The 14,418-nt window shown below is 44.2% G+C and overlaps 1 protein-coding gene across 18 annotated transcripts in view; it reads right to left on the bottom strand.

Annotated features, from left to right (window-relative positions):
- Positions 1–14,418, bottom strand: part of PTS (6-pyruvoyltetrahydropterin synthase) — a 255,496-nt gene that overhangs the window by 51,832 nt on the left and 189,246 nt on the right. Inside the window, exon 1 of one of the 18 annotated variants that reach the window (XR_009741119.1) lies at positions 10,617–10,853. The exons of the other annotated variants lie outside the window; for them this stretch is intronic. The gene's annotated coding sequence lies outside the window, so the exon portion shown is untranslated. Of the gene's footprint in view, positions 1–10,616; positions 10,854–14,418 lie in introns of those variants that run through there. 18 annotated transcript variants of the gene reach the window in all.

Raw genomic sequence — 14,418 nt, 5'->3', positions numbered from 1 at the left:
ACACCATACACAAAAATAAATTCAAAATGGATTAAAGATCTAAATGTAAGATCAGAAACTATAAAACTCCTAGAGGAAAACATAGGCAAAACACTCTCCAACATAAATCACAGCAGGATCCTCTATGATCCACCTCCCAGAGTAATGGAAATAGAAGCAAAAATAAACAAATAGGACCTAATTAAACTTAAAAGCTTTTGCACAATGAAGGAAACTATAAGCAAGGTGGAAAGACAGCCTTCAGAATGGGAGAAAACAACAGCAAACAAAGCAACTGACAAAGAATTAATCTCAAAAAAATACAAGCAGCTCCTGCAGCTCAATCCCAGAAAAATAAACGACCCAATCAAAAAATAGGCCAAAGAACTAAACAGATATTTCTCCAAAGAAGACATACAGATGGCTAACAAACACATGAAAAGATGCTCAACATCACTCATTATCAGAGAAATGCAAATCAAAACCACAATGAGGTACCATCTCATGCCAGTCAGAATGGCTGCAATCAAAATGTCTACAAATAATAAATGCTGGAGAGGGTGCAGAGAAAAGGGAACCCTCTTACACTGTTGGTGGGAATGCAAACTAGTACAGCCACGATGGAGAATAGTGTGGAGATTCCTTAAAAAACTGGAAATAGAACTGCAATATGACCCAACAATCCCACTGCTGGGCATACACACCAAGGAAACCAGAATCAAAAGAGACACATGTACCCCAATGTTCATCGCAGCGCTGTTTACAATAGCCAGGACATGGAAGCAACCTAGATGTCCTCAATAGATGAATGGATAAGAAGGCTGTGGTACATATACACAATGGAGTATTACTCAGCCATTAAAAAGAATACATTTGAATCAGTTCTAATGAGGTGGATGAAACTGGAGCCTATTATACAGAGTGAAGTAAGCCAGAAAGAAAAACACCAGAACAGTATACTAACACATATATATGGAATTTAGAAAGATGGTAACGATAACCCTGTATGTGAGACAGCAAAAGAGACACAGAGATAAAGAACAGACTTTTGGACTCTGTGGGAGAAGGCAAGGGTGGGATGCTTTGAGAGAATAGCATTGAAACATATATATTACCATATGTGAACTAGATCACCGGCCTAGGTTCAATGCATGAGACAGGGCACTCTGGGGTGGTGCACTGGGATAACCCTGAGGGATGGGATGGGGCAGGAGGTGGGAGGGGGGGTTCAGGATGGGGAACACATGTACACCCATGGCTGATTCATGTCAATGTATGGCAAAAACTACTACATTATTGTAAAGTAATTAGCCTCCAATTAAAATTAATTAATTAAAAAAAAAAAACAGATGGCAGGACTTCTCTGGCTGTTCAGTGGTTAAGACTCTGCGCTTCCAGTGCAGGAGGCATAGGTTCAATCCCTGGTTGGGGAACTAAGATCCCACATGCTGTGCCATGCAGCCAAATAAAATAATAATAAATAGATAGATAAATAAATAATGTTGGCATCCTGTGACCATTTAAAAAATTTTTTAAAAATAAATTTTTTTAAAGAATAGATGTGCAGGTCAATGGGCACTATGAAGCTGGAACACACTTGTTAGGGAGGGGAGGTGTGCTGTGGATCAGATCTGGGGATTACTCCTAGACGGACAAGTATCATTTTTTAATTTTTAGATTTCTGTTCGAGCACAGACTGATTTATTTCAGACCCTGGCTTAATTGATATTTTAATTATATGCTTACACCTGCAACAATTTCAAATGAGAGCAGGTACCTGCAATGAGATAATGTATGTGAAAGCACTTAGAGAACTGTGAAGTGTTATACAAACTGCTGCTTACATTGTTTTGCATTATTCTAAGACTCCTGAGGCAAAATACCAATTTATGCCTCTACCTATTCATGGAGTCCCTGTCAGGGCACAGCACACAGCGGGACCAGGAGCTGGGAGGGCTGGGGGAAGGAGGGCACACAATACTTCCCCAAACTCCTGTCCCCCTGGCCATATTGCTCACCAGTCATCAGGTGGACATCAGTCTTTCTTCGACCAACAAGGAGATGGTCAGCCCATAAACCCTTGCACAGCAGGCCCCTCACCAAACCACAACCCTGGCTCAACGGCGTTGTGTGGCTGAAAGGTAATTGACAATTTCTCACCCCAGCTCTCCACCTGTGTGGCCTTGGGGCGCCACAGTCGTCTAGATCTCAGTGTCCTCCTTTGGGACATTCAGAGATCATGGTGATATCTGCACAGGTTTTATCAGTTTCTGATTTAAAAAATCAGTTTTTATCAGTTTTCTTAGTTTCCTGGGGCCTCTAAACAGAATTCAGAATCAAAAACTCTCTCTTCACAGCTAACTCATGTGGTTGTACTGGCCACACCAGGACAAGATGACATAGAAACAAGCAGGAGAGTGAAGGAGAGGGAGGTGACCCTCCAGGAGTCTACATTCTAACATGGACTCTGCCCACGACCTTGATGCCACATTGAACAGCACTTGATTGACTTGGTTTCCTCTCCTGACAAAAAAAAAAGACTGTCAGGAAAACCCTAAACCTCAACTTTTCCAATAGTCAACCCAAATGCTATATCAGTTCATTCACTAAATTCATATTGAGCATCTATTTGCTGGCAATGTGCCATGCACTAGTCTGCAAAGATTTTTTAATAATAATTTTTAAATAAAATATTTATAAATGATAATAAGACATAGCCTCTCAGAATTCATGCAGAATTCTAGCCAAGATAAAAATATGAGTATTTCCACAATGTTAAAATTTAGTCATATTTGACTGTATGATGTGCATTAATGCATGTAACCTATGTTTCCTATGTTTTATATTTTATTGTCTCCTGATGTTTTTGTTCCATAAATAACACTGTAATAACCAACTTTGTCCATAAGTCTCTTCATTTCTATTTCTATTGAATATACTCCTAAGATGCAGCAAGATTACATAAAGTGGTGTTAAAGTTTTCAATATTCTTGATTAAAATAATAAAAAGGTGGATATTTCCTATTTAAAGTCAGTGATTTTCCTGGAGTCTTTTGAAGTAGACAATTAGAAAACAGTGATACAAGTACTATGTTAAGACTTTAGAGCAAGTTCCCAGAACAAGCCTAGGCAAATGTGTTAAGTCGCTTCAGATTCTGCGACCCCCATGGACTGTAGCCTGCCATGGGCCTCTGTCTATGGAATTCTCCAGGCAAGAATACTGGAGTGGGCTGCCATGCCCTCTGCTAGGGGATCTTCCTGAACCAGGGATCGAATCCGCATCTTTTATGTCTCCTGCGTTTGCAGGCAGGTTCTTGATCACTAGTGCCACTTGGGAAGCCCGGGCTAGGGACATAGTTGGTGCTGAATAAACACTTATTGAACTAACAGGTCTTAAGAACAGGGCATTGTGAAAGCACCTAGGAGAGGTCTCAGCCCATGGATGGGGTCAAGAAAAGCATCCTGAGGGAGGAACTCCTGATGCCTGTTATTGCATCACTGCCACATTGGAGGGAAACCCGGGCTGGGGGCTTGCAGGAGACCTACCCTCTAGGGAGTGTAGGCAAGAGAGCCACGGACCCGTCCCTACCCTCTTCCAATATACAAAGGTAGACTAAAGTGCTACGATGTGAATACTGTATTTGCCAAAAGATGCCCAGGAAGGTGTAAGACGTTTTCAGGCCTGGGAGCAGTGGTGGGGCTGGGGAGAGAATTGGTTATGGAATCAGAGACGTCCCCGCTCAAAGTGAAGTGTTGACAAGCACCACCACTTGGTCCACATCTACCTGCTGAGGGCACCCGTTGCTCGCAGTCTGATTTTCACTGAATCACTGACTGTCTTGTTCAGTAGAAGCACAGCAGAATCTGGCCTAAATTACTTGCTGTAGCTCCTTCCCACAACTTCCTGATGGAATCATCTTATCAATCAGGCACTTTTCTTCATGTCAGAAAAAGAAGCTCTCCCAAGACCAGCTCCAGCCACTCAATCTAACCCATGCAGAATTCTGGTCCCCCTGAATAACAAGGATGACTTCACTTTCTATCTGGTGGGAGTACAAGCTTGAAGAGGCTTTGGGAACCTGGTTGGTAAAGAGTGTGGAGTCATGGCAGAGGGCAGAGCACTAGCTGTGATGGTAACTGAAGCTGCAGTTGACTCTGGGCTCCACCACTCACTAGCTTTTGGGCCCTAGGCAAGTCACAAGACATCTCTGAGCCTCAGTTTCCTCTTGCAGTAGAGCACTTGGAGGGGTAACGTGACCTCCAATGGAGAGGACATACCATGGAACCCTCAGGAGCTGAGTGTCAAATTCTAAGCTAGCAGCGTAGCAGACACCATGGCCACATCACTGGAAGTGCACCCTGCTGGATGCTCTGGTTAGGACATCTCCAAAGATCCCACAGTAGCAGAATAAGTGTCACTCAAATTAGATAATTTTAGGAGAGTTGAATAGCATGTGTATGAAGAGCCAACTAATTAGAAAAGACCTTGATGATGGGAAAGATTGAGGCCAGGAGGAGAAGGGGGCCTCAGAAGATGGGATGGGTAGATGGCATCACTGACTCAATAGACATGAGTTTGAGCAAGCTCCAGGAGACAGTGAAGGACAGGGGAATGTGGTGTGCTCTATAGTCCATGGAGTCGCAAAGAGTGCAGACACTACTGAGCAACTGAACAACCAAAGCAAGAAGGTGTGGGCAGGGTAGAAGGAGACCTTGGGAAACAGTGTAGTGCTGCTCTGGAGCTAATAACAGTTGGTACCCTTACCATCCTACAGAGGCAAGGGCTTCACTAGAGCCCAGATGCAGAGAGCCGTGTATGGAAAGAACTTCCCAGCAGGAGCTGTGACCTTCAGCAGAGGGACGCAGGAAGACAGTGCAGCCTAACAGGAAGAGGATCAGAAGAGCAAAGGCCCCCACCTCTCTCGCCTGCCTCTCCCTAGTCTCCTCCCAGTGCTCCCCATTGGCCAAACTCAAGCAGATGACAAAAGGTGAAGAAGCCCTCTGATACTGTCTATGCCGGTCAACCATCTGGGACAAAAGCAGGTTGAAGCGGGTGAGAGATTAGATTTGGAGAGGGAAACAGAGCTCTTTAGCACACCCCATAAAAGCAACCCATGAGAGAGAGTCAACTTGGAACATGTACCAAAGCAATGGGGACCAAAGCAACGAGTTTACAACAGTCTCAGTCAAGTAAGATCTCTCCGGCTTCTGACCTCTCTCCTCCTCTCCTGCCCACCCCAGAGGGGTTAGAAACCACAGAGGGTCAGCAGAGCTGAGGGTAGGAAAGGAGGTACAAAGCAGGGAGGGAGAGCTGACTGTGACCCTTTCTCACCGCAAGCTTTTAGCCTGATGGGGACATGAGTGGAGAATGTATTTGTTAGAGGAGGTTGGGCTGCAGTAACAAACAGATGCAAACATTTAGTTACTCAACATAATGAGGATTATTTCTTGCTCATAAAACAGTGCAGGAAAGTTTCAGGTTAGGGTAGTGAGGAAGGCAGGAGGCTTTGCTGTACACAGTTCAGTTCAGTTCAGTTGCTCAGTCGTGTCTGACTCTTTGTGACCCCATGGACTGCAGCACGCCAGGCTTCCCTGTCCCTGACCAATGCCCAGAACTTGCTTAAACTCATGTCCACTGAGTCTGTGATGCCATCCAACCATCTCATCCTCTGTCATCCCCTTCTCCTCCTGCCTTCAATCTTTCCCAGCATCAGGGTCTTTATAAATGAGTCAGTTATTTGCATTAGATGCCCAAAGTATTGGAGCTTCAGGACTGATTTCCTTTAGGACTGACTGGTTGGACTTCCTTGCAGTCCAAAGGACTCTCAAGAGTCTTCTCCAACGCCACAGTTCAAAAGCATCAATTTTTCGATGCTCAGCCTTCTTTATGATTCAACTCTCACATCCATACATGACTACTGGAAAAACCATACCTTTGACTAGATGTACCTTTGTCAGCAAAGTAATGTCTCTGCTTTTTAATATGCTGTCTATGTTTGTCATAGTTTTTCTTCCAAGAAACAAACATCTTTTAATATCATGGCCACAGTAATCATCCACAGTGATTTTGGAGCCCAAGAAAATAAAATCTGTTACTGTTTCCATTGTTTCCCCATCTATCTGCCATGAAGTCATGGGACTGGATGCCATGATCTAAGTTTTTTGAATATTGAGTTTTAAGCCAGCTTTTTCACTCTCCTCTTTCACTTTCACCAAAAGGATCTTTACTTCCTCTTCACTTTCTGCCATAATGGTTGTGTTTCCACTTTCTGCCATAAGGGCCATGTCAACTGTATATCTGAGGTTATTGATATTTCTCCCAGCAATCTTGATTCCAGCTTGTGCTTCATCCAGCCTGGCTTTTCACATGATGTACTCTGTATATAAGTTAAATTAACAAGGTGACAGTATACAGCCTTAACATATTCCTTTCCCAATTTGGAACAAGTCTATTGTTCCATGTCCATTTCTAACTATTGCTGCTTGACCTGCATACCGATTTCTCATGAGGCAGGTAAGGTAGTCTGATATTCCCATCTCTTGAAGAATTTTCCACAGTTTGTTGTGATCCACACAGTCATAGGCTTCAGCATAGTCAATGAAGCAGAAGTAGTGTTTTTGGAATTCTCTAGCTTTTTCTATGATCCAGCAGATGTTGGTAATTTGATCTGGTTCCTCTGCCTTTTCTAAATCAAGTTTGAACATCTGGAAGTTCTTGGTTCACGTACTGTTGAAGCCTAACTTGGAGAATTTTGAGTATTACTTTGCTAGTATGTGAAGTGAGTGCAACTGTGCAGTAGTTTGAACATTCTTTGACATTGCCTTTCTTTGGGATTGGGATGAAAATTGACCTTTTGCAGTCCTGTGGCCACTGCTGAGTTTTCCAAATTTGCTGGCATATTGAGTGCAGCACTTTCACAGCATCATCTTTTAGGGTTTGAAATAGCTCAGCTGGAGTTCCATAATCTCCACCAGCTTTGTTCATAGTGTTACTTCTTAGGGCACACTTGGCTTCGCACTCCAGGATGTCTGGCTCTAGATGAGTGATCACACCATTGTGATTATCTGGGTCATGAAGATCTTTTTTGTACAGTTCTTCTGTGTATTCTTGCCACCTCCTCTTAATATCTTCTGCTTCTGTTAGGCCCATACCATTTCTGTCCTATATTGAGCCCATCTTTGCATGAAATGTTCCCTTGGTATCTCTAATTTTCTTGAAGAGATCTCTAATCATTCCCATTCTATTGTTTTCCTCTATTTCTTTGCATTGGTTACTGAGGAAGGCTTTCTTATCTCTCCTTGCTATTCTTTGGAACTCTGCATTCAGATGGTTGCATGCAGAGTTTCACATTGTTTCTGCACAGTTATTCAGAAATCCTGGCCGATAGTCCTTAATACACAGCTTCCATCTCAGTCAACTGGAATTAGGAAAAAGTATTAACCAGCTTCCCTGGTGGCTCAGTGATAAAGAATCTGCCTGCCAATGCAGGAGATCTGGATTCAGTCCCTGGGTGGAGAATATCCCCTGAAGAAGGAAATTGCAACCCATTCTAGTACTCTTGCCTGGAAAATCCCATGGGCAGAGGAGCCTGGTAGGCTGCAGTCCATGGGGTCGCTGAGGGTCGGACATGACTGAGTGATTTCACTTTCACTTTTCACTTTCATGCATTGGAGAAGGAAATGGCAACCCACTCCAGTGTTCTTGCCTGGAGAATCCCAGGGACGGAGGAGCCTCGTGGGCTGCCATTTATGGGGTCGCACAGAGTTGGACACAACTGAAGCGACTTAGCAGCAGCAGCAGCCAGTATTCTTGTCTGAGAAATCCCATGGACAGAGGAGCCTGGTGGCCATAGTCCATAGGGTCACAAAGAGTCAGACATGACTGAGTGACTAAATACTTCACACACACTAACATAGACCCTTCTGCTTTAAACACTATATTCACCCCAATACTCACTTGATGACTTAGTTTGAACTGTTATGACAAATTACCATAGATTGGACTGCTTAAACAGTAAGTGTCTATCTCTCACAGTCTGGAGGCTGGAAGTCTGAGATCAAGGTGCCTCCATGGTCAGTGTCTGCTGGGAGCCCTCTTCTGGGCTCCAGATTGCCAACTTCTCACTGTGTCCTCACAAGGAAGAAAGAGGACAAGAGAGCGCTCCAAGGTCCCTTTTATAAGTGCTCCACACTCATGACCTAACCACTTCCCAAATGCCCACCTCCTAAAACCATCATATTAGGGTTTAGGATTTCAAAAGAAGAATTTGGTAGGAACAAAACCATTCAGTCCATAACAATGACCAAGAACTTGTTATGTACTGGGAAGGTGGTTAGAGCAACCAGGAGAAGGAGCTGAGGGCTACAGAATACAGGCTAAATCAAGTGGCATCAAGGTGTAGCCATCACAGGCAGGATCTGCCTGGAAACAAATCATTTCAGTGACACATTATAGGGGAGCTCTGGGTCAAGATCCAGGTAAAACTAATAAAGATTTTGCCAGCATTTGAGGGCTCCTAGATGTCCTCCTGAGACCAAGCCCAGGGGAGAGCACTTTAGACTGGGTATGGCTTCATCCAATTTAGGTCCTAAGTAAATCTCGCCATCATTTATTACATTTTCTTCCAACTCCACCTCCACTGTTACCATCATCTGCATTTGATGTCCAAGCTATAAATGGTGGATCCAGGGTTTGACTCCCAGCACTTACCCAAGGCTGCAACCACTCCACCATGAAAATATTACTCCCATTGCCTAATGATAAGAGAACACGTGAAAAGTGCTTACCCTAACTTAGGGTTGCCATCAAAAGATACATCACAGAGGGTGGCTTACACAACAGAAATTTACTTTTTCACAGGTCTGGAAGCTGGAAATCTAAGATCGAGGTATCTACAGGGTTGGTTTCTTCTGAGAACTGTGAGCAAAGGATCTGTGCAGGCTCTCTGCTGGGCTTGTCAGTGGCTATCTTCTCCCTGGGTCTCCATATCATCTTCCCCCTGCGTGTGTCCAAATCTCCTCTTTCTATAAGGACACCAGTCATGTTGTATTAGGGCCCATTCTAAAGAGTTCATTTTCCCTTAATTATCTATGTAAAGACTTTACCTCCAAGTGTGGTCACAGTCTGAACTACTGAGGGGTTAGGACTTAGACATATGAACTTGGGGATGGGGAACATACAATTCAGCCCACAACACAAGCTAAATGGTTGTAGCTATTACGGTGATTCCACTCCCACATTCTCAACTTGAGACTCACCCTTCCATCATCTTTATGTCCCCTACTCCCGTAACAATCAAACTCTTGCAGTCAGTGTTAACCAAGACACCTTGAACTTACCCTCCACCAAGCATTTTTGTACTATAATCTACCTAGTGGCTCAGATGGTAAAGAATCTGCCTGCAATGCAGGAGATCAGGGTTAGATCCCTGGGTTGGGAAAATCCCTTGGAGAAGGGAATGGCTACCCACTGCAGTATTCTTGCCTGGAAAATCCCGTGGACAGAGGAGCCTAGCGGGCTATGGTCCATGGGGTTGCAAAGGGTTGAACGTGACCAAGCGACTAAAACTTTTTTTCAACAATCTACTTTTGACAACACAGCCACCAAATCCTCCTTACTGGAGGCTCAGCTCAAGTTCCACTAACCTGTGGCCATTCTTGCCACTCCAGCCACTGGAAAGTAAGAAAGAAAGTTAATGCATGTGGAGCACTTATGATATATTTTTACCAGCACCCTATCATTCTATTCTTTCATCTTCCTATATACGCCCCCAACAGGTTAGGAAATTGAAGCTCAAAGTGATTAAGTCCTGTGTCCAAGGTCACTCAGCAGATGAAGGTAGGAATGTGATTCTAACTCCATCTGTCCAATTCCATGGTCTCCCAGTCCTGAATTCCTGTAGCAATCCTGGCCAGAAGTATTCATCTGGTTGTTAAGCCTACAGTGCCCTGATGCTAGATCTTCATTATCACCTGAGCTTTTTCTTTTATTATATCTTTATTATCAATTTTCTATTCACATGTCTTTCTCTCCAACTATCCTTTCTGCATCTTAAGAAACAAGAATGGATTTTTCACTTGTAAGCCTTTCATGGCTGCTGGCAAGGTTCAATGGAGATGACTGATATTGTTTTAGGGCCAGCTTGGTGGCAATATGCTCCCTGAATAACCAAAAGACACACCCGCTCTTCCAGGAAACTGCAGACACTCCCCAGAGAGTTGGGCTCCAGCCAGCAGGACAGACAGACCTCTTTCTCTTCCTCCAAATACAGTGGCTTCATGATCTAATTAATTCCAGAGATGGATGTTGAGCAATCCCCCTCTGGCCCCAGCCTCTCGCAGACTTCACTGCGGGGAGGGCACCCCCCAGAGCTCAGCTGTTAGCAAGAGGGCTGGGCATGCGCACTGACACCCACCTGCCCTTTCTGCTTCCCCCCATCCTTTCCTGTCTCCAGTCTCCTCTCTCTCCTCTTTCAAGGACCTCAAGGTTGCCTGAAGCTAACCTCTATTATTTAGTGGTTAATGCACGGCCATTATTCTAAGCACTTTATAGCTGTAACCACTACATTGAACGAGCAGGACTCAGGAAACAGTGCCATAAAGGTATTTTCACTCTGAGACCCACAGTTCATTTTTACCTCCTCAGGGGAAGTGGTCCTTCTTGGATGAAATCTTAAATAATCAACATGGTTCTTCTGGTCACTTGTAGGTAATAAAGACTTCATAGTCACTTTCAAATGCAAGCAGTCCCAATTCAGCAATTAACAATGGTCAGATCACACTCAATAATCAAAACCTGACCTGGAGTTAGAATGTTCTTCTCTGCCCAGATGGGCTCTGTGACATGTGACTCTGCAGGGAGTATGACTGTTGGGGAGCAAAAAAAGAGGGTGTGAGAAAGGGTGGCCGGGGCCTTTGGTGGCCGTGAAGGTGACTACTTGTTTCTCCTTCAGGGAAACCTGCTGTGGGGAGCAGAGTTGACTGACAGCCCAGCCCACCCTGGGGACCCACCACCACACTTGCACCAAGGCTGTACTTCCCAGGACTGCTCCCAACTGAAGGCTAAGCACAACCAGAACCAGCCTATTCCTGCCTGCGAGGGGACCCTTCTGATGGCAGCCTCTGCTAGGGGACTGGTGTTGTTCAATTGCTAAGTCATGTCCAACTCTTTATGACTCCATGGACTGCAGCACGCCTGGCTTCCCTGTCCCTCACTGTCTCCCAGAGTTTATTCTAACTCATGTCCATTGAGTCAGTGCTGGGAACTAGATGGGGAAGAGAGGAAGGCTAGCGAGCCACTCTTAGACTCGCTCAGCATTGCACGTGGGCTAGGATTCTTCCTACCCAATCCCCCCTCCTTTTCTCTTCAACAGCATGGCCCAAAGCATCTCCCTCTGCATAATCTTGCTTTCTTCCCCTTTATTCTTCATGGGTATTTTGATTCTCAGAGATCTGAACTGAGGCTTCCTTGCTGCATGGCAGTTTCTATTCCTCCCTAGTGAATGGGACAAACAGCAACCCAGAGGCAATTGTAGTCAGATTCTCCTGCCTCTACCACAGACCCCATCTTCCTTGACTGCTTCATTGTCCCCCAGCCTCAGCCTCAGCTCCTGCAGAAGCAGGACAGGGAGTAACTAAGGAGGCAGGAATGTAATCACTTGACTGGCTCTCACTTAAGATGGGTTTTCACTATCTGGACCTGACAGGGCTTAAAAGCTGAGTTTTTCTCACATGGCACTTTCTTGGGTTCCACATTGTGGGCAATGCCTCTTCGGCTAGCCTTTCCTATCCTGCCCTTCAACTTCAGTGTTTACCTCCAGAGAAGCAGAACCAGTAAGATATATATGGATGGATAGATAGATGATAGATAACAGATAGATGGATAGCTAGATGGTAGAGATGATAGATATGTAGGTATACAGATACATAGAGAGATGATACTAGACAGATGTGGTACAAGGAATTGGTTCACATGATTACGGAGACTGAGAGGTTCTAAGATCTGCAGTTGGCTAGCTGGGGGAGCCCAAGAGCGCCAAGGATGTGGTTCCAATCTGGGTCTTAGGGTCTGAGAACAAGGACAGCCTGTGGTATAAGTTCCAGTCCAGAAGCCAGTGAGCTCAAGACCCACAAAGACCTGATGTTTCAATTCAAGTTTGAAGGCAGATTTTGTTGCAGTTCAAAGCAGCCAAAAGGGGTTCCCCCTTAGCCTTTTTGTTCTCTAATTGACTGGAGGAGGCCCACCCACATGAGGGAAAGCAATCTGCTTTAACCACCTATGATTCAAATGCTATTCTCAAAGCATTTGCATACTATGAGAATAGCATTCAAATGCTAAGAGAAACACAGAAACAGCGTCATGGACACACTCAAATAATGTTTGACCAAATGTCTGGGCATCCGTAACATAGTTGGGTTGACACATAAGATTAACCATCACATTCATCCCTGACTGGGGAAACTTCCCTTTGCAGGGTCCCTTCCAGGCCTGTCCTAACACAAGTCCCATATCTGGGCCAGGAGGCATGTCTGGCTGAAGGAGAGTGTGGCTGCTTCCAGATGCCACTCTCCATCTGCAGCCACTGGTGTGAGCCCTGATCATTCCCCATGCGTGCCCAAAGCGGGGGGTCTTTTCTGGCTCTCTGAAGTGGTCCTCACTTTGCCACCACTCCCTGTGGGATGGGGAACGTTACATGTGGTCCCCGGCCCACCAACAACTCTCTCAGAAAGGGTTCTCAGTCCCTCTCACCACTTTTGTACTCTGAATTGAAGAAAACAGGGAAAACCACTAGACTTTTCAGGTATGACCTAAATCAAAACCCTTACGATTATACAGTAGAAGTGACAAATAGATTCAAGGGATTAGATCTGGTAGAAAGAGTGCCTGAAGAACTATGAACAGAGGTTTGCAACACTGTACAGGAGGAGGTGATCAAAACCATCCCCAAGAAAAAGAAATGCAAAAAGGCCAAATAGTTGTCTGAGGAGGCCTTACAAAGAGGTGAGAAAAGAAGAGAAGCTAAAGGCAAAGGAGAAAAGGAAAGATATAGCCATCTGAATGCAGAGTTCCAAAGAATAACAAGGAGAGATAAAAAAGCCTTCCTAACTGAACAATGCAAAGAAATAGAAGGAAACAATAGAATGGGAAAGATTAGAGATCTCTTCAAGAAAATTAGAGATATGAAGGGAACATTTCATGCAAATATGGGCACAATAAATGACAGAAACGGTATGGACCTAACAGAAGCAGAAGATATTAAGAAGAGGTGGCAAGAATACACAGAAGAACTTACAAAAAAGATCTTAATGACCCAGATAACCACAATGTTGTGATCACTCATCTAGAGCCAGACATCCTGGAGTGCAAGGTCAAGTGGGCCTTAGGAAGCATCACTATGAACAAAGCTAGTGGAGGTGATGGAATTCCACACGAGCTATTTCAAATTCTAAAAGATGATGCTGTGAAAGTGCTGCACTCAATATGCCAGCAAATTTGGAAAACTCAGCAGTGGCCACAGGACTGGAAAAGGTCAATTTTCATTCCAATCCCAAAGAGAGGCAATGTCAAAGAATGTTCAAACTACTGCACAATTGCACTCTCTTCCCATGCTAGCAAAGTAATGTTCAAAATTTTCCAAGCTAGGCTTCAACAGTACTTAAACCAAGAACTTCCAGATGTTCAACCTTGATTTAGAAAAGGCAGAGGAAACAGAGATCAAATTACCAACATCTGCTGGATCATAGAAAAAGCAAGATAACTCCAGAAAAACATCTACTTCTGCTTTACTGATTATGCCAAAGCCTTCGACTGTGTGGATCACAACAAACTGTGGAAAATTCTTCAAGAGATGGGAATACCAAACAACCTTTCCTGCCTCCTGAGAAATCTACATGCAGGTCAAGAAACAATAGTTGGAACCAGACATGAAACAACAGACTGGTTCCAAATTGGGAAAGGAGTATATCGAGGCTGTATTTTCACCCTGCTTATTTAATGTATATACAGAGTACATCATGCAAAAAGCCAAACTGGATGAAGCACAACCTGGAACCAAGATTTCAGGGAGAAATATCAATAACCTCAAATATGCAAATGAAACCACCATTATGGCAGAAAGTGAAGAGGAATTAAAGAGCCTCTTGATAGTGGTGAAAGAGGAGAGTGAAAAAGCCCACTTGAAACTCAACATTGAAAAAACTTAGATCATGGCATCCAGTCCCATCACTTCATGGTAAATAGATGGGGAAACAATGGAAACAGTGACAGATTTTATTTTGGGAGGCTCCAAAATCACTGCAGATGGTGACTGCAGCCATGAAATTAAAAGATGCTTGCTCCTCGGAAGAAAAGCTATGACAAACCTAGACAAGATATTAAGAAGCAGAGACATTACTTTGCCAACAAAGGTCCTTATAGTCAAAGCTATGGTTTTTCCAGTA

The sequence above is a fragment of the Bos javanicus genome, chromosome 15 (assembly GCF_032452875.1).
Source record: "Bos javanicus breed banteng chromosome 15, ARS-OSU_banteng_1.0, whole genome shotgun sequence".
NCBI lineage: Eukaryota > Metazoa > Chordata > Mammalia > Artiodactyla > Bovidae > Bos > Bos javanicus.
This window is presented reverse-complemented; position numbering and strand designations above follow the sequence as displayed.